The sequence below is a fragment of the Symphalangus syndactylus genome, chromosome 11 (assembly GCF_028878055.3).
Source record: "Symphalangus syndactylus isolate Jambi chromosome 11, NHGRI_mSymSyn1-v2.1_pri, whole genome shotgun sequence".
Lineage (NCBI taxonomy): Eukaryota > Metazoa > Chordata > Mammalia > Primates > Hylobatidae > Symphalangus > Symphalangus syndactylus.
Window position 1 is genome coordinate 120,767,381 of NC_072433.2, and position 21,609 is coordinate 120,788,989.

Here is a 21,609-nt window from a genome sequence, read left to right on the forward strand (position 1 = left end):
TGATGGGATCTTAATCAAGAACTCCCTGCTGCTGGGAGAAGAAATAAGCAGTCCTTCCTGGTTGTGGTTTGGCAAGATGAATTAAGATTCTTAACAATGGTCATAAGCTTTTCGGATTGGTAATTCCTTTCTAGGAGCTATCTTAAGGAAATAAACCAGAAACAAAGATTTATGTACAGGGTTCACATAAGTGTTGTTCATGATTTTGATACTGATTTTTTTTGAGATGAAGTCTCACTCTTGTAGCCCAGGCTGGAGTGCAATGGCGGGATCTAGGCTCACTGCAACCTCCGCCTCTCAAGTTCAAGTGATTCTCTTGCCTCAGCCTCCTGAGTAGCTGGGATTACAGGTGCCCACCACCACGCTGGGCTAATTTTTGTACTTTTAGTAGAGACAGGGTTTCACCGTGTTGTCCAGGCTGGTCTCGAACTCCTGAGCTCAAGTGATCTGCCCGCCTCTGTCTCCCAAAGTGCTGGGATTACAAGCATGAGCCACCGTGCCTGCCCTGTTCATGATTTTTAAAAAGTTAGAAATAGTGTACAGGATAGAAGGATGTGTGCCAGAAGGCCAACCATAACTCTGGGTAGGGGATTGGCCGGCAATCATTATTTTCCTTTGGATCATGTAATTTACATTTCCTTAATCAGTATTTGGAAGTTATCTGCCCAGAAAGATCCAAAACCTCTTTACAAAGCATGAATAAGGAGAGGGGGAGAGGATGTGGAACATAGGGTAAGAGGGAGGCAAAGAGAGAGAATTGCTTTAATAAGCTTCAAAATTGGCACTCAGTGGGGCATTAGACACCTCACCTGCTTTGGCAGAAACTGGACTAATCATTTGGAAGAATTAGGGATTTCTCTCCCACAAAAAAATACTCAATAATCATCTCAAAAGACTTATCTATGGCTTCAGCTCAGTGGATAAAATCCTGTGTATTTCTTACCTTTCTTCCTCCCGCAACTATGCTGTGTGGTTCAGTTTCAGAAGCTACCAACATATGATCTGTAAATAATTTGATATTCACCAGACACAGTTGTAATTTTCCAACCCGCGGCTCCCATATGCCATGTGGATTCCACTAAAAACTAATACACTTGGGGTTGGACCAGGAAACTTTTGCCAAAGAGCTAACAAAAGCTCCAAGGTCTTTGGGCAGAGCCCTGGCAAAGCAAGGCTGCTGGTGAGTAACTCGGAGAAGTGTGCTCAACTGCAGCCCTCCCTATTCGTCCTCCCTCCAAAGCCCTGCTTCAAAAATAGCTAATACAACCTTCCATGTTGAACATTTTAATTAGAAAGCTACAGAACATAATGGATTCTTTATACAAGTCTTGCATTCAAATAATTTAATAAAATGCAAACCAAAGTTTATACATATCTTTAGCTATCCTTCCATGTTTCATTACCTTTTGGGGATTTAAACCACAAACAATTTTTCATTTCAGACTCAAGAGACGGGGCTCATGCCTATATTCCTGGCACTTTGCGAGGCTGAGACAGGAGGATTGCCTGAGGTCGGGAGTTCAAGACCAGCCTAGGCAACACAGTGAGAACCCCATCTATAAAAATAAATAAATCTCAAGAAAAATTTAGACATCTAAAATGACCTGAATATTAAAAAAAAGACAAGGGGGACAGTGTTAGGGAATTCCTCTGCTTGAATACTTGAAAATAGCTTTGTTTCCAAAACTGTTTTTAGGAAGCCTAAAGGAGCACTAAAAATGACAAGTGATCTCCAAAGTAAACTGAGGCACACACTGAGGGGTGTGTTTCTGGGTGGGCATGAAGCATGGATCACCGGGGCCATGTCCTTCCAGCGGCAACGACCTGCTTGGGATCAGGAAGCAGCTCCATCTGTTCTTGGAGGAGACTGCATGCGTCCTCAGGAGATCAATGGGCTGAACAAGCCATCTTCCGTGTGCAGAGGCCCCTTCCAGCCATCTCTGCTCTCGCAGACACTTGCTTAGCCACGAGGGTAATCCACTGGACTGCTTGGCATTCTGCTGGTGGCCAGGCTGGACTGACCTGCCCAGGCCAGCATCCTCTTTACTTCCTCACTGCTTCTTGTGTCCTTCCCAAAGCTGCCTGCCCCACTCTGATGGGCACCCTGTTCCTTAGTCAAGGGAAAAGCCAGCCGCCGGGCTTCCCGCTAGCCTTCCGAATAAACTTGTGGTTGTCAGGCAGTGGGAGCCAATCCCAACACCAACTCCTGTCGCCCCTGTCCTTTGCAGGAAGGGGGAGGGCTGTCAAGGAGGAGGAGGGCCAAGTGCCCAGGCTGTTGGGTAAGGGCCAGAAAGAACCTGTTGGGACAATCCTTTCTTCCCCCAGTGCTGCTGAGGGGGCTGGGAATGAAACAGCCCCTCTGACTTTAGCCTGCCATCCAGGGGCACAGAGAGAGGGCAAAACAGGGCAAACAGCCAGCCACAGTCGGGCAGGGATCCAGGGCTGCTCAGCTGAGCTGATGACAGATGACTGACTGTTGGGCTGGGGCAGGTGGACGGTCCAAGTGTCCTTCCAAGTGTTCTTCAGTGGCCCTCCCTGATGCCTATGCTAATGTGGCCATTGCCCTTGGGCCCTGCCCCTCCAGGTCTCCAGTTAAAGGCCTCAGCTCTGGAAATCAAAGCTCTGAATGGGAAATTGAGAAGCCCAGGGGTGCAAAGTCCTAGTGATCGGCATGTTTGTCACAAGAGAGCCCTGAAAAGAGTAAGAGTGGCTCACAATTCAAGGAAGAAATGCACAGTATGTTTTTCAGTTCAACAGAGGAAAAGTCTCTGCTTGACCAGAGATGGGACGCTTTCCAAGATGTCTGAACTGCCTGCAATTTTCTCCTGAAATTCAACTCCAAGGCAAAGAAGAAAAACCCAAAAAGCTAATTATAGCCTCCAGGAACCCTCAGACCTTTCCACAAACTGGTCCCTGATGATTCTGCAGGAGCTCTGAAGATACGCAACTTGTGTAGAGCAAAACTGGAAAGAACTGTTGTCTCTGAGGGAAAAGCACACAAGCCCGCATGTGTCTGCTGGGCTCTTTCAAAAGGTCCTAAGATGTTCCCAGAAGATGACGATGAGGCAGCCACGGTCCTGCTGAGTCTTCAGAAATGGCCTTCCTAGGATAAGTGCTCCTTACACACTTCTCCCCGGGGCGTTGCTGTCACAGGGATGGTGGTCACCACCTGATTCTGAAACACGAAGATCTTGATTCTTTCAAACACCCAGAGGAAGATAAGCAGGATGCTGACATACTGCACCCAGGCGAACTTTACCATCTCCCAGAATCCTGGCTGATAAGGACAGACAGTTAAAGAGTTGAGGACCACACAGTATAAGTCAAAGTAAACTAAGGTTTAGGCCACACAGGAAATGGCAAGAATATTTCAAATACTCTTAAGATGAAAGGAATAATAAAAGATTATTAAAAAATAAATATGGATGATTCTGACTTAGAAGAATGGCTCAGAAAGAGATATGAACAGGAAATGATTTTCCCTCCTGTATAAAGAGCAGACATAGTCATTTATGTGGAGATACAGTGCTGTAGCAATTTCCAATCAAAGGCTCCCACATCTGTTTCTGCTGGGGACAACTTTGGAATCTTTCCTTTTTGGAAGCTGAGTTACCACTGCCTCTCTAACAGAAAGGATATGATATGGTTTCCACAGGGTATTGGATGACAGCATTAATCACACATGGAGTTTCATGGCTCTGCCCATCAGCCAGATGAAGTTGGAGTCATTCAGGATGGTGGCAACTGCAATACAATCATTAAACATTAATCTATGATGGGGCAGCCTATTGGCAAAATATATCGAGGGCTATAAAAATATTATTTTTTTTTTTGAGACAGAGTTTCGCTCTTGTTGCCCAGGCTAGAGTGCAATGGCGTGATCTTGGCTCACTGCAACCTCTGCCTCTTGGGTTCAAGCAATTCTCCTGCTTCAGCTTCCTAAGTAGCTGGGATTACAGGCAGACGACACCACGCTCAGCTAAATTTGTATTTTTAGTAGAGATGGGGTTTCTCCATGTTGGTCAGGCTGGTCTCTAACTCCTGACCTCAGGGGATCTGCGCGCCTCGGCCTCCCAAAGTGCTGGGATTACAGGCCTGAGCCACCATGCTCAGCTATAAAAATATTTTACTCCTGTGGGATATACTGTACTTCAAAACTGAAAGAAATCATTCGAAAGCATTAAAAATTGCATGTACAAAGTAGATTAACAAATAATTTGCTAAGATACTTGTCAAAAAAGTATTTGATATGGTTTGGCTCTGTGTCCCCACCCAAATCTCACCTTGAATGGTAACAATCCCCACATATCAAGGGCAGGACCAGGTGGAGTGAACTAAATCATGGGCGCAGGTTCCCCATGCCATTCTCACGATAGTGAGTTCTCACCAGATCTGATGGTTTTATATGGGGCTTCCCCCTTAGCTCTGCTCTCATTCTCTCTTCTGCCGCCCTGTGAAGAGGTGCCTTCCGCCACGATTGTGAGGCCTACCCAGCCATGTAGAACTCTCAGTCAATTAAACCTTTTCTTTATAAATTACCCAGTCTTGGGTACGTCTTTACAGCTGTGTGAGAAAGGACTAATACAATATTTATATTAAAATAAGTCAAAAACTTGGAAATCATGTGATCATCTACAATTGCTGAATGGCTAACTGAAAGAATAACATGTTGCCACTCTAAATAATATGTTTGTCTGGATAAAGTCGCACATTCTTGTAATCCCAAGGATCTGGGAGGCCAAGGTGGGAGGGTCACTTGAGGCCAGGAGTTTGAGAACAGCTTGGCTAACATATTGAGACCCTCTCTCTACTAAAAAACAAAAAAAAATTAGCTGGGCATGGTGGCACATGCCTGTAGTCCTAGCGGCCCAGGAGGCTGAGGTGAGAGGATCACTGAACCCACAGGAGTTCGAGGTTACAATCAGCTATGATCACAGCACTGCACTCCAGCCTGAGCATCAGAGCAAGACCCTGTGTCTCTTCAAGAAAAAGAAAAATTAGAACTTTGTAGCAGTGTGGGGAAATACTTTTATTACATAGAAATACAAATAATTTGGATGCCAAAGTGTTTCACCACTCTCATAGTAAGTATATTTTAAAAATCCACATAAGAATAAAGAGTGAAAAAAGTAAAGAGAAACATTGATTTCCTGGGCCTTGATTTTTAGTTTTTAGAATTCCCTTTATTATTATAAAAATGCTGCTAGTGTATGACATAAAATCAGAAAGCAATACTGGATTTGTAGTCATCCCCCTTGTGAAATGTTTGTGTGTAGTCTCCATGATGTCTGGTTGCCAAGTAACACTGTAGATGCCTTTACAGACAACCTCAGCCACCGACCAGCCAAACGTGCCGAGTCAACACATGCCATGGCCTAGAGCTCTGTAAGGAATGAGCACACTGTGCCTTCTGGCAGGAAGCAGGGGCACTCCTGTTCTCCTGCTCGACTGCTAATGTGGGGAGAGTCACCCACGTTCTCTGTTTCTCTCTGAAAAGCATGAATGGCAATTTGTCTTTGGCATCTGTTATAGGTGTGTTATGCGGAACAACTCAATTAGGCTTACATTTTTTAAAAAGGAAACCCATCAAGCCAGTGGTGGGATAATGATGGCATTTAACCATCACTAACTTGCTGGACCATGGGATGCTGGAGGGGTGGGGGCGGTCCCAGGTCTGAAGATCAGGACGAAAAGGACAAATCCTGGGCAGCACATTTGCTCCCATCGTTGAGCATTGATGGGTTTTGACATTTTCATCACAAGGTTCCAATTCTGCTTGTCTCTGTTGCCCCCACTAACCCTGAAAGTCCTGAGCAGCGGCTGAATGAGCTCTACCTGTGACTCACCGTTCCTCTCCTGGTAGGCAGCAACAATATGGGTGAGGTCGTAGTCATAGGCAAAGGGGCTGGTCCCGTTGATCACGGATACCTGGGACACGGGAGGAGGTCATGTGAGTACCTGGGAGACTCCTCCTCTTTTTCTTCTACCCTTCTGCCCATCCAGGCTGGTCCCACAGAGCACCCTCTTGTTCTTGGTGGCCTACTGCAGTATCAACCTTTTCTTCAAAGACGAATAAACTCTCTTGCAACAATCTAAGTTCATTTATTCTGTCCTTCCTTCTGTGGGGGATGAAAATAAGTGGTCAGTGTCCATGTTTCATAGGTTTTAAAGCTATTTATAAAATCTCTCTCGGCTGGATGTCATGGCTCATGCCTGTAATCCCAGCAATCTGGGAGGCTGAGGCAGGAGGACTGCTTGAGAGGACAGACGTTCAAGACCAGCCTGGACAACATAAAGACCCCATCTCTATCAAAAAAAAAGAAAAAAATATCCCAATAAACTAGGCATTGTGGTGCCTCCAGTCCTATCTTCCAGGGAGGTTGAGGTGGGTGAACTGCTTGTACCCAGGAGTATGAGGCACAATGAGTCATAGGTAGGCCACTGCACTCCAGCCTGGGCCATAGAGTGAGAGTCCAGTTTTTTTATTAAAAAGGGGATACAGGGGCAGGCATAGTGGCTCACACCTGTAATCCCAGCCTTTTGGGAGGCGAAGGTGAGTGGATCACTTGGGTCCAGGAGTTTGACATCAGCCTGAGAAACATGGCAAACCCTGTCCCTACAAAAAATGTAAAAATTAGCCAGGCATGGTAGCATGCACCTGTAGTCCCAGCTAGCTACTCAGAAGGCTGAGGTAGGAGGATCATCTGAGCCTGGGGAGGTCGAGGCTGCAGTGAGCCATGATTGCGCCACTGCACTCCAGCCTGGGTGACAAAGTGAAACCGTCACAAAAAAATAAATAAAATAATGAAATTGTTTTAAAAAAGGTTAGGTGCAGTGGCTCATGTCTGTATTCCTAGTACCCTTGGAGGCAGAGGTGGAAGGATGCCTTATAACTGATAATTTCCCTTTTTCTTTTTCCAAAGTACAGGAGCCCAACTTCTATGGTCCCCACTGTGATAAAATAAAGGTGAGGAATAAGTGATTAGATGCATGAGTTCTGGACACAGAAAGTTCCTGGCCCTGTTATACTTTCAAGATTTGAGCCTTTGGGAAAATTAATCACTGTAAGCCCCAGTTTTGTCTTCTCCAAAATGAGTTCATTCTTTAAACAAGCTTCTTTATGAGCTTACCATGTGATAGGCAGTGTGCTAGGCATGGACATGACAGTGCATGAGATGCCACTGCTGTCAAGGCTGAGGGAGACAACAAATAAACACACAAACACACATCCTGAGTAGGCCGGGCGGCAGGAGGGAGAGTCTGGCTGAGGGATGGTGGAGGGAGGGACTGACACTGTAGAAGCAGGTCAGGGAAGGATGGTGCTTGGCGATATCTGAACAGGGACCTGAATGGCATAGTCAGATAAGCCACGTGGATGCCTGGCAGAGGAAATGGCAAGAGCAAAAGACCTGAGCTGGCAGCTGCTTCTTGGGTTCAAGGAACAGCAAAAAGGCTGGGGGGCTGCAAAGTAGCAAGGGGGACAGCAATCGGACCACTGGCTGGAGTGCGGGAAAGGACAGTGCAGGCAGCTCAGAGGTTGCTGTGATGATTAAAGGATATGATACACATAAACTCCTGCACTCAAGGCTGGCATATGCTGTTGGTTCAGTAAACTGTCTAGTAGTATTTCTGAAATACTTTACATGAACATTTTATATGATCTCTTGGAAACACATACTCCAAGTATGTGTATGGAAGACAGAATGTATATGTGTGTGTGCGCGCACGTGCACATGTGTACCTAAAAGCAATAAACAATTTAGTTATTCAACAAACAGATTTTTTCTCTCTCTCCCTCTAGGTGTAAATACAGGTGTATCTTCATAGTCTGAAAATACTTCATGGCAAGAATTCCTCAGAAGGCCCCTTGAAAGCCACTCACAGAGAAATATTTCTACTTTTTATTCCCCTCTTTAAAGAACTCGATGAACAGTAACACACAGAAACAAAGGAGTTGGACAATGAGAAGCGCCCTTACATTGTATGGCACATCTAGGCCACCACAGCTCAGCGGCTGCTTCTGCTGCAGCCTCAGGTCTCCGTTCAAATGTAACTGGGATCCTGGGACAGGAAAACAGGGCTGGAGAAATGCCATGCTCTGCATCATGAGGGTCGCCATCCTCTGAAATCATTAGAAGGACCAACAATACCAACCGCCATCAGATCTGAAGGGCTCTGGGTGCTAAGGGTCACCAGTCTTGGCTGAAACCTAAGAGGCCCTCACATACCTAGCGTAGCCATGCAGGAAACACTGCCTAGAACCTTCTGAGCTATTAATAGCCCATATCAGTTAATATGACTAGTGAAATCCATTAGATTGGCCTAAATTAAATCCCAAACTACATGGGGAAGGGGGCCTGCTACAGTGTGGGTCTTCTAGAAATCAGAAGAAGGACTCTGGTCTATTAAAAAGACAAAAGGGAGAGGACAGCCTCCCAGCGGACTGACTCACGTGTAATTGATAGGAGAAAGTCAAGAAGAGCTGCACACCGAGAACGTGCTCCGCGGACTGCAGGGGAAGCTCCAGCTTAAAACGTAACATGCGCATCTTCCCATCCTGGTTCCTGTCTTCTTCTCTAGTCTAGGAAACCCAAACAGGGCCAGCAGCCCTGGTCACTAATGAGTCTGGGAGGAATCCACATCACTCCTGTACATACACAAAGACCCACTGTCCTGCTGCACACAAAAGAAAGAGGCATTATCTCCCCCACTAAAAAAAAGAGAAAAATAGACAGGTGTAAGTGCATTAATACTGGGGAAAGTGGCACAAAGTGCATGGCCCCTGAACTTCATATCTGAGTCTTTCAAATGTTCACTGGACAAAATAAATGGGAACTTGAAGTGGCGATAACAAGACAAGAAACGTAAAAAGCATTTGTCTCATTTGATCTTTTTTTAAAAATTTTTTTTTAATTTTATTTTTTTAAAGAGGTTCTCCCTATGTTGCCCAGGCTGGTCTTGAACTCCTGTGGTCAAGGGATCCTCCTGCATTGGCCTCCCAAAGTGCTAAGATTACAGGAGTGAGCCACGATGCACAGTCAGATCATATCTTGTTTGTTTTGTACTGGTGTTTTTTTTTTCTTTTTCATAAACATGCCTGGATTTGTATGAAAAATTTAAATAGTGTATCAGAATTGTCTTCTATGCCTCTAGAAGCAACTTTTTAAAATAGAAAAACACCTAATCCTAATCATTATGCATTCCCCCAACAAACAGAAAATCACCAAGCTCTATTTACACATTCCACAAGTGTCTTTGCTTCAGATTCTTGATGTTGGATCTCATCCCATCATTTGTGAGAGGACCTGAAAGCCTTGTGCATCTTTTAGTAGCAATCAATGAAATGGAAAAGGAAGCTATGTCAAATCAGAAAAGCATTAAACCACATCTGTAAGATAAATTATGGGCATGAAAGTAAGGAAAAGAAACAGAGATCTGTGGAGGAAAAAAAGACAAATTATAGCTCATGAAGCATATTAGGCAGTAAAAAAAAAAAAATGGTATCCACTCCCACCATCCAGTCTGACCTCACGGTGATTCTAAAATGATCAGCAGGAAAAGATGGTTACTGAAAAGTGATCGCTGCTGACATGATTCCTCTGCACAACTCTGGATCTTTTTGCTGCAAGTGATCCTTTCCCACAGTAGGTTCCCAGAAGGATTCTACTATGGTGTAGCAGCATTCCAATCTGGATCCCCCATCTACTGATTCATTTTGATTCCCACCATTAATATTATGTGAGGAAAATAATTTTTGTACTTTTTTGGGCTAATAAGGTCATTTGAAATGAAGAAATCTCAATTTTCAGAAACTTTCAATTATTTCTTTCTAGACAATAATGTCCTTCTCTTAGGTCTTGTTTTAGAGAAACCTCCCTCCCTTTTCTCTTGGATACTTCCTCTCTGCCCTGTTTCATCAGCTTCGGGGAGGGATATCTGCTACCCGGGCTGATGATCAAGTTACTGAGGCAATGATGGACTAGTCATTATGGGTAGGATGAAAAGAGCCTGCCTTGTCTTCCTGTGGATTTTCTTCAACTGGGATCTGGGTAGACAATGTTGTGTAACTCTGTGACGGATCCACGCCTTCCGGATCTTTAGGGTTGGACAGGAAGTAAAGATCACATTTCTTAACTTGCAAAAGAGGAGAGTGGCTAGGAGACAACTGCCAGACTCCAACACACTGTGGGGCGTGGGGAGAAACTCATTTCATTTGATCTCTACAATAAATGTTAAGCCCCAGGTAGGCAAAACAAGTATTTTCCCATTACATAGATGAGAAAATCATGGGTGAGGGAGGTTAGGGCATTTATCAGAGGTACAGCAAGTAATGGTGAAGACAGAATTTCAGATCAGGTCTTTGACTTCAAATGTGGTATCCTTTCCAGGACTAAAATATCCAGACTTACTTATTTATTTATTTTTGAGATGGAGACTCACTCTGTTGCCCAGGCTGGAGTGTGGTGGCACCGTCTCAGCTCACTGCAAATTCCACCTCCTGGGTTCAAAGCAATTCTCCTGCCTCAGTCTCCCGAGTAGCTGGGATTACAGGCACCTGCCACTTCGCCTGGCTAATTTTTTTGTATATTTAGTAGAGATGGGTTTTCACCATGTTGCCAGGCTGGTCTCGAACTCCTGACCTCGTGATCCACCCGCCTTGGCCTCCCAAAGTGCTGGGATTACAGATGTGAGCCACCGCACCCGGCCAGATTTATTTAAAAATTCAAAAAGAACACAGTGGGTTGGATAAGTCTTTTTTGCAAAACGGCAGCACCAGGCATCAAAGTGTATATACTTGCCTGTGTGCATAATTCCACTCCAAGTTGAGAGAGGGCAGAGATGTGGCTCAGCACCATCAATAGTGTCTACTTGTTAAATTCACTCATTAATCTGCTATGAACTTTTTGAGGCCCTGCAGGCACTATTTCAGATGATGAGAATATAATCTAAACAAAACAGATGAAGTCTCCATCCTAATGGAGCTTATGTTCCCAACCAAGAAGAGAGAAAATAGATTAACAAACATGCAACAATATCAAATAGTGACGAGTGCCACAGAGAAAAACGAGGCAGGCTAAAATGAAAGAATGAAGGTAGAACTTAACAGAAAGTTTTACAGAAAATATTCAGGATGACCTGACTTGTTGGAGACCTGAAGGAAGTGAGGTGATGAGGTGATGGGGTGCAGTAATGTCTCAGGGAAGAAAGATTTAGATTCGCCAAGTGCATGTGCTCTAGGTGCCCATGGGGCCAGCAGAGCTGGCAGAATGGGTAAGAGGGAGAGCAGGACAGAGACAGGGGACAGAGAAGTGAGGACACAAAGGGTGTGTCTCCCAAAAACAACCTGTCACTAAGCTAGACTCTCACCCCTATAGGCTAGCAAGGGTTGGCTCTGTTATCACTTGGACCACTGAAGAAATCAATGAGTTAATTCCATTTAGTTGAAAGTAAGCCTAACATATGTGCAATAGCTACAAAGACAGGCATTCAAAGGCTACTACTTCCTCAACACAAACTCCAGGTCACTATCTCACCTCCCACTGGTGCCTGGCCAAGAGAATTCACAAAGGACACAACCACTTCACACCTATGAGGTATATGCAGGATTTGAAACAATTATTATATCCATTGACTGTCCGATGTGATCCCTCCATATATCCCAGGAAAGAGTTGGCCACTCTCATGCCCAGGATATGGATAGATAAATTGAGGTTGAACAAACGAACTACTGCCCTTCCTCCACCAATGAAAAAAGCCACCTTTAGTAAATAGTGTCAATCAGAAATTGAGGGCAGGATTCTTGGTCCTCAGGGTTTCAGGCCCCACCTCTTCCACAACAACCCGTATCCTGCTGCAGCTTCTTTTCCGGCTGCCATTAGGCCAGGAGCTATTCCTGCCTTTCGCTGCCCAGAGACGCACCCTCCCTGGCTGGCAGCAGCTCCAGAGGGAGCAGTGCCTGTGTCTGGATACTGTTCCTCCCTAACAAACGTGACCTGCCAGAGCTCCAGCGCCCACACAAATCCCTCCTGCCTGGGCAGTTACTATGGCCCCTGGCTCAGTCAAGAGCAGCCTGGCCTCCCAGCTGAGGCCCCCTGTCCAGCACCCACCACCAGCTCATCCCCAAGCCACAGCACAGCACCATGCTTCTCTTGCAAAGCAGAAAGACCATCTTCTATCCCGAGTCCTCACCTGCCACTCCCAAATCAATCTGACCCTCTGACCACCCAACACCTAGTCTACACAAAGTTCCACGATTGCATGAGAAATTCACCGGTCCAAAGCGAACAAATAGGATGCAAACCTGCCTCCAAGAACTCAGATTAAGACCGGGTATGGTGGCTCACACCTGTAATCCCAGCACTTTGGGAGGCAGAGGCAGGTGGATCACCTGAGGTCAGGAGTTTGAGACCAGTCTGGTGAACATGGTGAAACCCCATCTCTACTATTAATAATAATAATAAAAATTAGCTAGGTGTGGTGGTGCGTGGCTGTAATCCTAGTTACTCGGGAGGTTGAGGCAGGAGAATCACTGGAACCTGGGAGGCAGAGGTTGCAGTGAGCTGAGATTGTGCCACTGCACTGGAACCTGGGCGACAGACTGAGACTCTGTTCCCCACCAAAAAAAAGCCAACAACAACAACAAAAATTAGCTGGGCGTAGTGGTGCACTCCTGTAATCCCAGCCACTTGGGAGGCTGAGGAAGGAGAACTGGTTGAATCCGGGAGGCGAACTGGTTGAATCCGGGAGGCGGAGGTTGCAGTAAGCCAAGATCACACCACCACTGCCCTCCAGCCTGGGCAACAGAGCGAGACTCTGTCTCAAAAAACAAAGAACTCAGATTAGTCACCACTGGCTGCTGTCTGACCCCGCTGACGTGAGACCACACCTTGGACTCCTGCTGTGGAAGGCTTCTGCTGAAGCTGTGATAAGCATTGCTTTTTGCAGTAATTCAAAGCACTGCTGGAGCCTGGTTTCTTACTGACTGTCCCATAACCATCAGGGCAGTGACCTAGGAGGCAGGGCCCTGATCTGCCAGAAACACATGAAGCTGGAAACTTCCAGAAAAGTGGGTCTGGACACAGGTGTGCCAACCAACTACTAAGGGCTGAACTGTGTGCACCCCAGATTCCCATGTGAAATATGACAGGGCTGTGGCCTTACAAGAGGAAGAGATTTCAATCTCCTGAGATCTCTCTGTCTGCTATGTGAGGACACAGAAGGCACCCAATTCCCAGTCAGAACCCAGCCATGCTGGCACCCTTATCTCAGACTTCCAGCCTCCAGAACTGAGGAAACAGTGTGTGTGTGTGTGTGTGTGTGTGTGTGTGTGTGTGTGTGTGTATGTGTGTTTTAGAGACATGGTCTCTCTCCATTGCCCAGGCTGGAATGCAGTGCTCGATCATAGCTCACTGCACACTTGAACTGCTGGTCTCAAGCAATCCTCCCACCTTGGCCTCCCAAAGTGCTGGCATTACAGGTATGAGACACAAGGCCAGCCAATGTCTGTTTTTTTTTTTTTTTTTTTCTTTTTTTTTGAGACAGAGTTTCGCTCTTGTTGCCCAGGCTGTAGTGCAGTGGCGCCATCTCGGCTCACTGCAACCTCTGCCTCCCGGGTTCAAGCGATTCTCCTGTCTCAGCCTCCTGAGTAGCTGGGATTACAGGCATGTGCCACCACGGCCAGCTAATTTTTTGTATTTTTAGTAGAGATGGAGTTTCACCATGTTGGCCAGGCTGGTCTCGAACTCCTGACCTCAGGTGATCTGCCCGCCTCAGCCTCCCAAAGTGCTGGGATTACAGGCGTGAGCCACTGTGTCCAGTCCATGGCTGGTCTCCAGATACTGGCCATGTGTGGGAACATGTACCTGAGGTCTTGGCTTCTCTGCAGTCCTAGCTACTGGGGAGGCTGAGGCAGGAGGATTGTGTGAGCCCAGAAGTTCAAGGTTATAGTGAGCTATGATCACAACATTGCATGACACTACACGAAATCACCATACAACAGAGCGAGACCCCATGTCTTTAAAAACGAATAAACAAAAACAAAAACAGAAAAAGGCTGGGAGTGGTGGCTCATGCCTATAATCCTAGCACTTTGGGAGGCCGAGGTGGGAGGATCATTTGAGCTCAGGAGTTCAAGACCAGACTGGGCCACATGGGGAGAAACCGTCTCCACAAAAAATAAAAAATAAAAAACTAGCTGGGCACGGTGGGTCACGCCTGTGGTCCCAGATACTCAGGAGGCTCAGTTGTGACAATCACTTGCGCCCAGGAGGTGGAGGCTACAGTGAGCCCTGATAGCACCACTGTACTCCAGGCTGGGCAACAGAGTAAGACCTTGTCTCAAATGAATAAAAAAATAAAAGAATATAAGGGGAAATGACACTAAGCACTGTGGTAGAATGGGCCCCAAAAGGTGTTCAAATTCTCATCCCCAAAATCTGTCAATAGGTTACAAGGCAAAAGGTGCTGAAGAAATGGTTTGCTAGACTATTTAACAAAATGAAGAAAATAATTTTAAAAACCTGTGATTAAATTAAGGATATTTAATCAGCTGTGATTAAAGATCTTGCAGTAGGGGGTTACTGTAAATTTTCAATATGGGTCTAAAGTAATCACAAGTTTCTTTGTGAGAAGGAGACAGGAGGTAGAGTCAGAAAGATTTGAAGATGTTACACTGCTGGATTTGGAGAAGAGGAGGGGACCATGGGCCTAGGAATGCAAGTGGCCTCTAGAAGCTGGTAAAGTCAAGGAAAGAAATTCTTCCTAGAGCCTCTAGAAGGAACATAGTCCCGTTGAACCTTGGTTTTAGCCCAGAGACATCCAATTTGGACTTTTGACCACCAGAAGGAAGAACTATAAGATGATAAAATCAATATGGTTTTAAGTAGCTCAATCTGGGGAATTGATTACAGTAACAATAGCAAACTTATACAAACATTAAGAATTTATTCATTCATCTGTGAATATTTATTTATTTATTTATTTATTTATTTATTTATGAGTCTCACTCTGTCACCCAGGCTGGAGTGTAGTGGCACGATCTCAGCTCACTGCAACCTCCGCCTCCTGGGTGCAAGCAACTCTCGTGTCTCAGCCTCCCGAGTAGCTGGGATTACAGGCACAAGCCACTACGCCAAGCTAATTTTTTTGCATTTTTAGTAGCAATGGGGTTTTGCCATGTTGGCCAGGCTGGTCTCAAACTCCTGACCTCAGGTGATCCGCCCACCTAAGCCTCCCAAAGTGCTGGCATTACAGGCGTGAGCCACTATGCCCAGTCCATCTGTGAATATTTACAGAGTTCGTTCTATATGCTGGCAACATTGGTGAAAAAGAAAAGTCTAAGATGCCTGCTCTAAAAGAGCTTATTTCTTTAAGGATGTGTTTTCAGAGAGATATTGCAGTGAAAGAGAACAGACACAGAGAACATAAACACGAGCAGTCTATAATGGCTGGCTCCCTGGCCTCTAACCACCACAGCAGAGTCACCTAACTCCCAACCCAGGCCTCAAGACTAACCTGGCCCCAAATGGCAGCAATGGAAAGAAACTGAGCCAAGTGGGCAGCGTGAGGCTCAGCACTCAGCCCTCTTTCCAGCTGGCCCCACTCTCATCTTGTGTTCCAGTGAATGACTGGGTCAACACAGCCAGTTCCTCTGAAGCTGGGGTTCTAAGCAGACCACGAGTCCTCCTGGGGATTAAGAGTCTTATGTGGTCCTGCAACTCCATGCTGACATTGGGATGTCTTGATACTTTTTTTTTTTTTTTTTTTTGAGACGGAGTCTCGCTCTGTCACCCAGGCTGGAGTGCAGTGGCACGATCTCGGCTCACTGCAAGCTCCGCCTCCCGGGTTCACGCCATTCTCCCGCCTCAGCCTCCCGAGTAGCTGGGACTACAGGCGCCCACCATCACGCCTGGCTAATTTTTTTGTATTTTTAGTAGAGACGGGGTTTCACCATGGTCTCGATCTCCTGACCTCGTGATCCGCCCGCCTCGGCCTCCCAAAGTGCTGGGATTACAAGCGTGAGCCACCACGCCCGGCCGGGCTGTCTTGATACTAATCATTGCCCATCAGCCTGCAGCTCTACCCGTTGTCCACTGGGAGACTCCTCTCTTGCCAAACCCCACCTCCCTGCCTGGAGGTCCAACTGTCCTCTCCACTCCTCCCTAACAAGATGATGTGCCCACTGAACTACCAACTGGAGTCAACCACCTCTCTCCGGATACTGCCTGCCTGCTCCTCCCTGATTCTTGGGTGTGCCCCTGGCCTGCCTCACCTCAGTGGTCTCTGGATCCTAGCCTGAGCAGACTTTGTCCTGATCAGGCTTTCCATCTATTCTCCACACGAAGCCAGTAAGGCAGTGCCACTGGGTATGGGATTTCTTCTCGGGATGATGCAAATATTCTCAAATTGATTGTGGCGATAGTTATACAACTCTCTGAACATACTAAAAACCACTGGACTGTGTACTTTACAAAAAGTCAGAATTGGCTGGGCATGGTGGCCCACACCTGTAATCCCAGCACTTTGGGAGGCCGAGGTGGGTGGATCATGAGGTCAGGAGTTCAAGACCAGCCTGGCCAAGATGGTGAAACCCTGTCTCTACTAATAATACAAAAATTACCCAGGCGTGGTGGTGGGTGCCTGTAATACCAGCGACTCGGGAGGCTGAGGCAGAGAATTGCTTGAACCCAGGAGGTAGAGGTTGCAGTGAGCTGAGATCCTGCCACTGCACTCCGGCCTGGGCGACAGAGCAAGACTCCATCTCAAAAAAAAAAAAAAAAAAAGACCAGGCGCTGTGGCTTACACCAGTAATCCCAGGACTTTGGGAGGCCGAGACGGGCAGATCACGAGGTCAGGAGATCAAGACCATCCTGGCTAACACGGTGAAACCCCATCTCTAATAAAAATACAAAAAATTAGCCAGGCGTGGTGGCGGGCGCCTGTAGTCCCAGCTACTCAGGAGGCTGAGGCAGGAGAATGGCGTGAACCCGGGAGGCGCAGCTTGCAGTGAGCCGAGATCGCGCCACTGCACTTCAGCCTGGGCTACAGAGTGAGACTCCATCTCAAAAAAATAAATAAATAAAAATAAAAGTCAGAATCATCCCATCTCTGCTCAAAACCCCCCAGTAGAGCCCTCCAGGATCTGCCCCCCCCTCCTCCTCTCCCCCTTGCCCACATAGTCCCTACAGGTGCCCTGGCCCCCTCAATGTTTCTTCTGTAAGCTCCTGTTTCAGGGCCTCTGAATCTGCTGCTCCCTGGCCTAGAACAGTTGCTCTTACCCCAAGAACTGTTGGCTCATTCCTCACTTCCTTCACATTTTGACTCCAACATCATCACCATCGAGGGTCTCCCCGTCACCCAACGGCAAATGGCACTCCACCCCAGCCACACAGGCCTTGCCACTTCCTACCCTCACCCTGACACTCACGACCAGCTGTTCCAGCCCACAGGTTGGTTCTTTTCTCCCTCCCTCCATTGGAATTAAAGCTCCACGTGGGAAAGGGCTTTGTTTTGTTCACCATGGCATCTTGACCTGGTATCTAGAGAAAAAAAAGGGGGGCACACGATTGACACTCAGTAAATGTTTGTTGAGTGAATAAATGAGTGGTCCAAATGTGACCCAGTCTTGATTCCAGCAACGACACAAGAAAAATATTATTGGGTTGTACTTTAATTATCACAAGACCCACTAGGACTTTAGTGAAATCTGTATTATCACATAATAAAATCAATCCTGACACCAGAAAAAGATCTGCCTTCCTTGACATTCAGATTCATTAAAAATGACAAAAGATGGGCCGGGCGCAGTGGCTCACGCCTGTAATCCCAGCACTTTGGGAGGCCGAGGCGGGCGGATCACAAGGTCAGGAGATCGAGACCATCCTGGCTAGCACGATGAAACCCCGTCTCTACTAAAAATACAAAAAATTAGCCGGGCGAGGTGGCAGGCGCCTGTAGTCCCAGCTACAAGGGAGGCTGAGGCAGGAGAATGGCGTGAACCCCGGGGGGCGGAGCCTGCAGTGAGCCGAGATCGCGCCACTGCACTCCAGCCTGGGTGAAAGAGCGAGACTCCGTCTCAAAAAAAAAAAAAAAAAAAAAATAAAAATGACAAAAGAAATCTGAACAACTGGAATAAGGAGGGTTGGGCAGATATAGTGGGTAAAAAAAATCATTCCAAAGCTTCCTGGTAGAAATGAGTATTTCAGAGCAATGATTTTGCAATAACAAGTTGGCATAAACTGCAAATAACCTTTTCTGTGGGGCCAAAATATTAACTGTGCTTCAGGAAAACAGGCTTTGGTGCCTCAAACAAGATCAGACCTCAAGTACCTAATACAGCCATCATTCCAGCTAAAGATGGGACGCAGGTTGATATGGTCCGTCTCTGTGTCCGCACACAAATCTCATATTGAATTGTACTCCCATAATTCCCACCTGTTGGGCAAGGGACCTGGTGGGAGATAATCGAATCACGGCGGCGGCTCCCCCCCCATACTGCTCTCGTGGTAGTAAGTCTCAAGAGATCTGATGGTTTTATCAGGGGTTTCTGATTTTGCATCTTCCTCATTCTCTCTTCGCCTGCTGCCATCCATGGAAGACGGGACTTGCTCCTCCTTGCCTTCCACCATGATTGTGCGGCTTCCCCAGCCGCGTGGAACTGTAAGTCCAATTAAACCTCTTTCTTTTGTAAGTTGCCCAGTCTTAGGTATGTCTTTACCAGCGTCATGAAAACGGACTAATACACAGGTTATGTATTTACCACCAAATTCTCATCTATTTGGGGTCAAGGGCCATCCCTCCTATCTGCTTATACCTCCAGGTCAGAGCCTGCACTTGGCCAAATGTATACACACTGAATGAATGATCTGTGGTAATCAACACCTTGAAGTTATATATCAATAAAAATAATCTTAAACTGAAGTACATATTGCAGTTTAAAATTTTTAGAACAATTTCTGAGATCAAAACAATTATCATAGATACAGATTCTCCACTTTGATACATTAAAACTATCATCCCAAATCCACTTATCTCAATCTTTTCTTAATGAAATAAAAGGGAACTAAAAGCCAGAAGTCAGCAGAATATTCAGTTCCAAAGTATCACCCCATATAGGACTGTTAATTAAGAGAGGGTTCAGGTACCCTTACAATGGAGAGATCTGACAGACACCATCTTCACAAAAGGATCAAACTTGTCAACAAAGGTATAAACTGACATCTCTTAAGCTGATCCACTGACAAGTGTACATCACCTATGCAGGTGGCATTCTGAACAAAAAATGTGAATCTAATATGAAGAAAATCAGAGGAAGCTAGATTGTAAAACATTCTATGAAACAATTGGCATGGGCCAGGCGCGGTGGCTCACGCCTATAATCCCAACACTTTGAAAGGCCGAGGTGGGTGGATCACTTGAGATCAGGAGTTCCAGACCGGCCTAGCCAACATGGTGAAACCCTGTCTCTACTAAAAAAAAAAAAAAAAATTAGCTGGGCATGGTGTGCATGCCTGTAATCCCAGCTACTCGGGAGGCTGAGGCAGGAGAATGGCGTGAACCCAGGAGGTGGAGCTTGCAGTGAGCCGAGATGGAGCCACTGCACTCCAGCCTGGGCGACAGAGCGAGACTCTGTCTCAAAAAAAAAAAAAAAAAAAAGGCTGGGCATGCTGGCGCACACCTGTAATCCCAACACTTTGGGAGGCCCAGGCAGGCAGATCCCCTGAGGTTGGGAGTTCACGACCAACCTGACCACCATGGAGAAACCCCGTCTCTACTAAAAATACAAAATTAGCCAGGCATGGTGGTGCATGCCTGTAATCCCAGTTACTTGGGAGGCTGTGGCAGGAGAATCGCGTGAATCTAGGAGGGGGAGGTTGCAGTGAGCCGAGATCGCGCCATTGCACTCCAGCCTGGGCAACAAGAGCTAAACTCCGTCTCAAAAATAAATAGATAAGGAAACAAAAACAGATTAATCTGGTCCCAGTAGTGCCTCCAGATTGCACGAACATTTCATTTTTCACACAGGGTACCCAGAATACCATCAGTTTTTTGATATCACTGTCAAAAGTGATCCTAGCACCTTCTGAAATAACGTGAGCTGCCAGATTCTCATTTCAGGCACGACCACAAGCGAACATCTGCATCTGACCTCAACCTGCCTGATGACCTTACCCGCTACTTCACAATCCCGTCCGGGAAAATCCCTGGGCACATAACACTGCAAGTCCCAGGTGTCCGCTGAACGGCGCCTGGCAGTCGCTGCCCAGGGGATGAGAAATCACAGGTGCCTTGTTTGGAACTAGAGTCTGGAATCTCGTCCTCCTTCCCTCTGCTCTGGTTCCTCATTGTTTATGAAGATCTCAGTAGTCTCTGCTGGGAGCCCCACCTCCCCTTCCAGGGCCACGGGCCCCAGTCTTCCTGCCTTTCAAGGACCACACAAATAACTGTGCCTCCCCTCAAAGCCTTTCTCCTCCTTCCCAGGTGAAGTCCTCTCTCCTCCCTCCAGCTTTCTGGGCACGGAGCGTTCTTCCTGGCATTAGAATTCTGAGCAACCCTCCTAGCAGGCCCAGCTCAAGCCGCAGCGGGGAGGATGAGTTCAAAGGAAGCTGTGCCAAAGATCTGGAAGGGCGAGTGGAAGACGCGGCAACAGGTGGCACCAGGTCTGGGAAAGAGATTGCTAGAAAGCGGAGCAGGTCTCGGAGGGGGTGGATTTGGCCCGAGGCGCCCGCGATCGGCTGCAGCCCCCGGGCAAGGGGAGCGCGAGCTCCCTCAGCCGGGCCGGGCCGCTCCGAGGCCCCTCGAAGGAGGCCGGGCGCCGTGGGGCAACCCAGGCAGGGCGGGGACCACCGCCTCCCGGGCTCGTGGGGTGCAGCTCTGAACCTGAGGCGCTCGGAAGCTCAAGGCCAAGACCCGCTCGAGTGGCGGCCGAGCGCCCTCCAGCCCCGGGTCCACCTGCGGCCGCTCCCTGCACCTCACGCCCAGCGGGGCTCCGGGGACCCGCCTCAGAGACCGGCGAGGAAGTGACGGGGAAAGGGGTCCGGGAGAGCAGAGGGACCCCCCTCCAGGACAGCGCCCACCCAGCAGGTCAGCGGCACACCGGGGACGCCGCCCGGACTCGGGGTGCCCATAACCCGGCCCACCGGCCGCTGCCATCGCTCCCCTAGCGCTCCATCCGGTCGCCATTCACCACAGAGTTCACGGACGAGCTACCGAAGAGCGGCAGCGGCCAGCCACCAGCACCCTCGCCGCCTCAGGGTCACTCCACCCGAGACCCTCTTCCTCCAATCCCAACGGCGCTGGCAAGTGACCGTTCCCTCCTCCAATCAAAAGGCGCTGCAGCCAGCGGGGGCAGAGCCAGAGCTGTTCCCGCCCCTGACGTTGCGCAGGGCTAGCACAGACCCATCCCCACGGACGCGCGCAATCCTGGAGAAGCGGCCCCTGCCCGCGAACTGCGCGCTCTGTTCTGCCCTTCTCTGCAGCGCCCCCTGTAAGAAAGAAGGGAATTGCATGCGGCCCACCCGACCAGAGCTGTGGATTTACCAGGGATCTCGCAAAGCAGTGATCAGAACAGATTTGTAACGTTGTAGTATCTGGGTCTGACCCCAATATTTA

The 21,609-nt window shown here is 47.6% G+C and overlaps 1 pseudogene; it reads right to left on the minus strand.

Annotated features, from left to right (window-relative positions):
• Window positions 1-1,268: 1,268 nt before the first annotated feature.
• LOC129493414 (transmembrane protein 231-like) lies at window positions 1,269-21,587 on the minus strand (annotated as a pseudogene).
• Window positions 21,588-21,609: the final 22 nt, after the last annotated feature.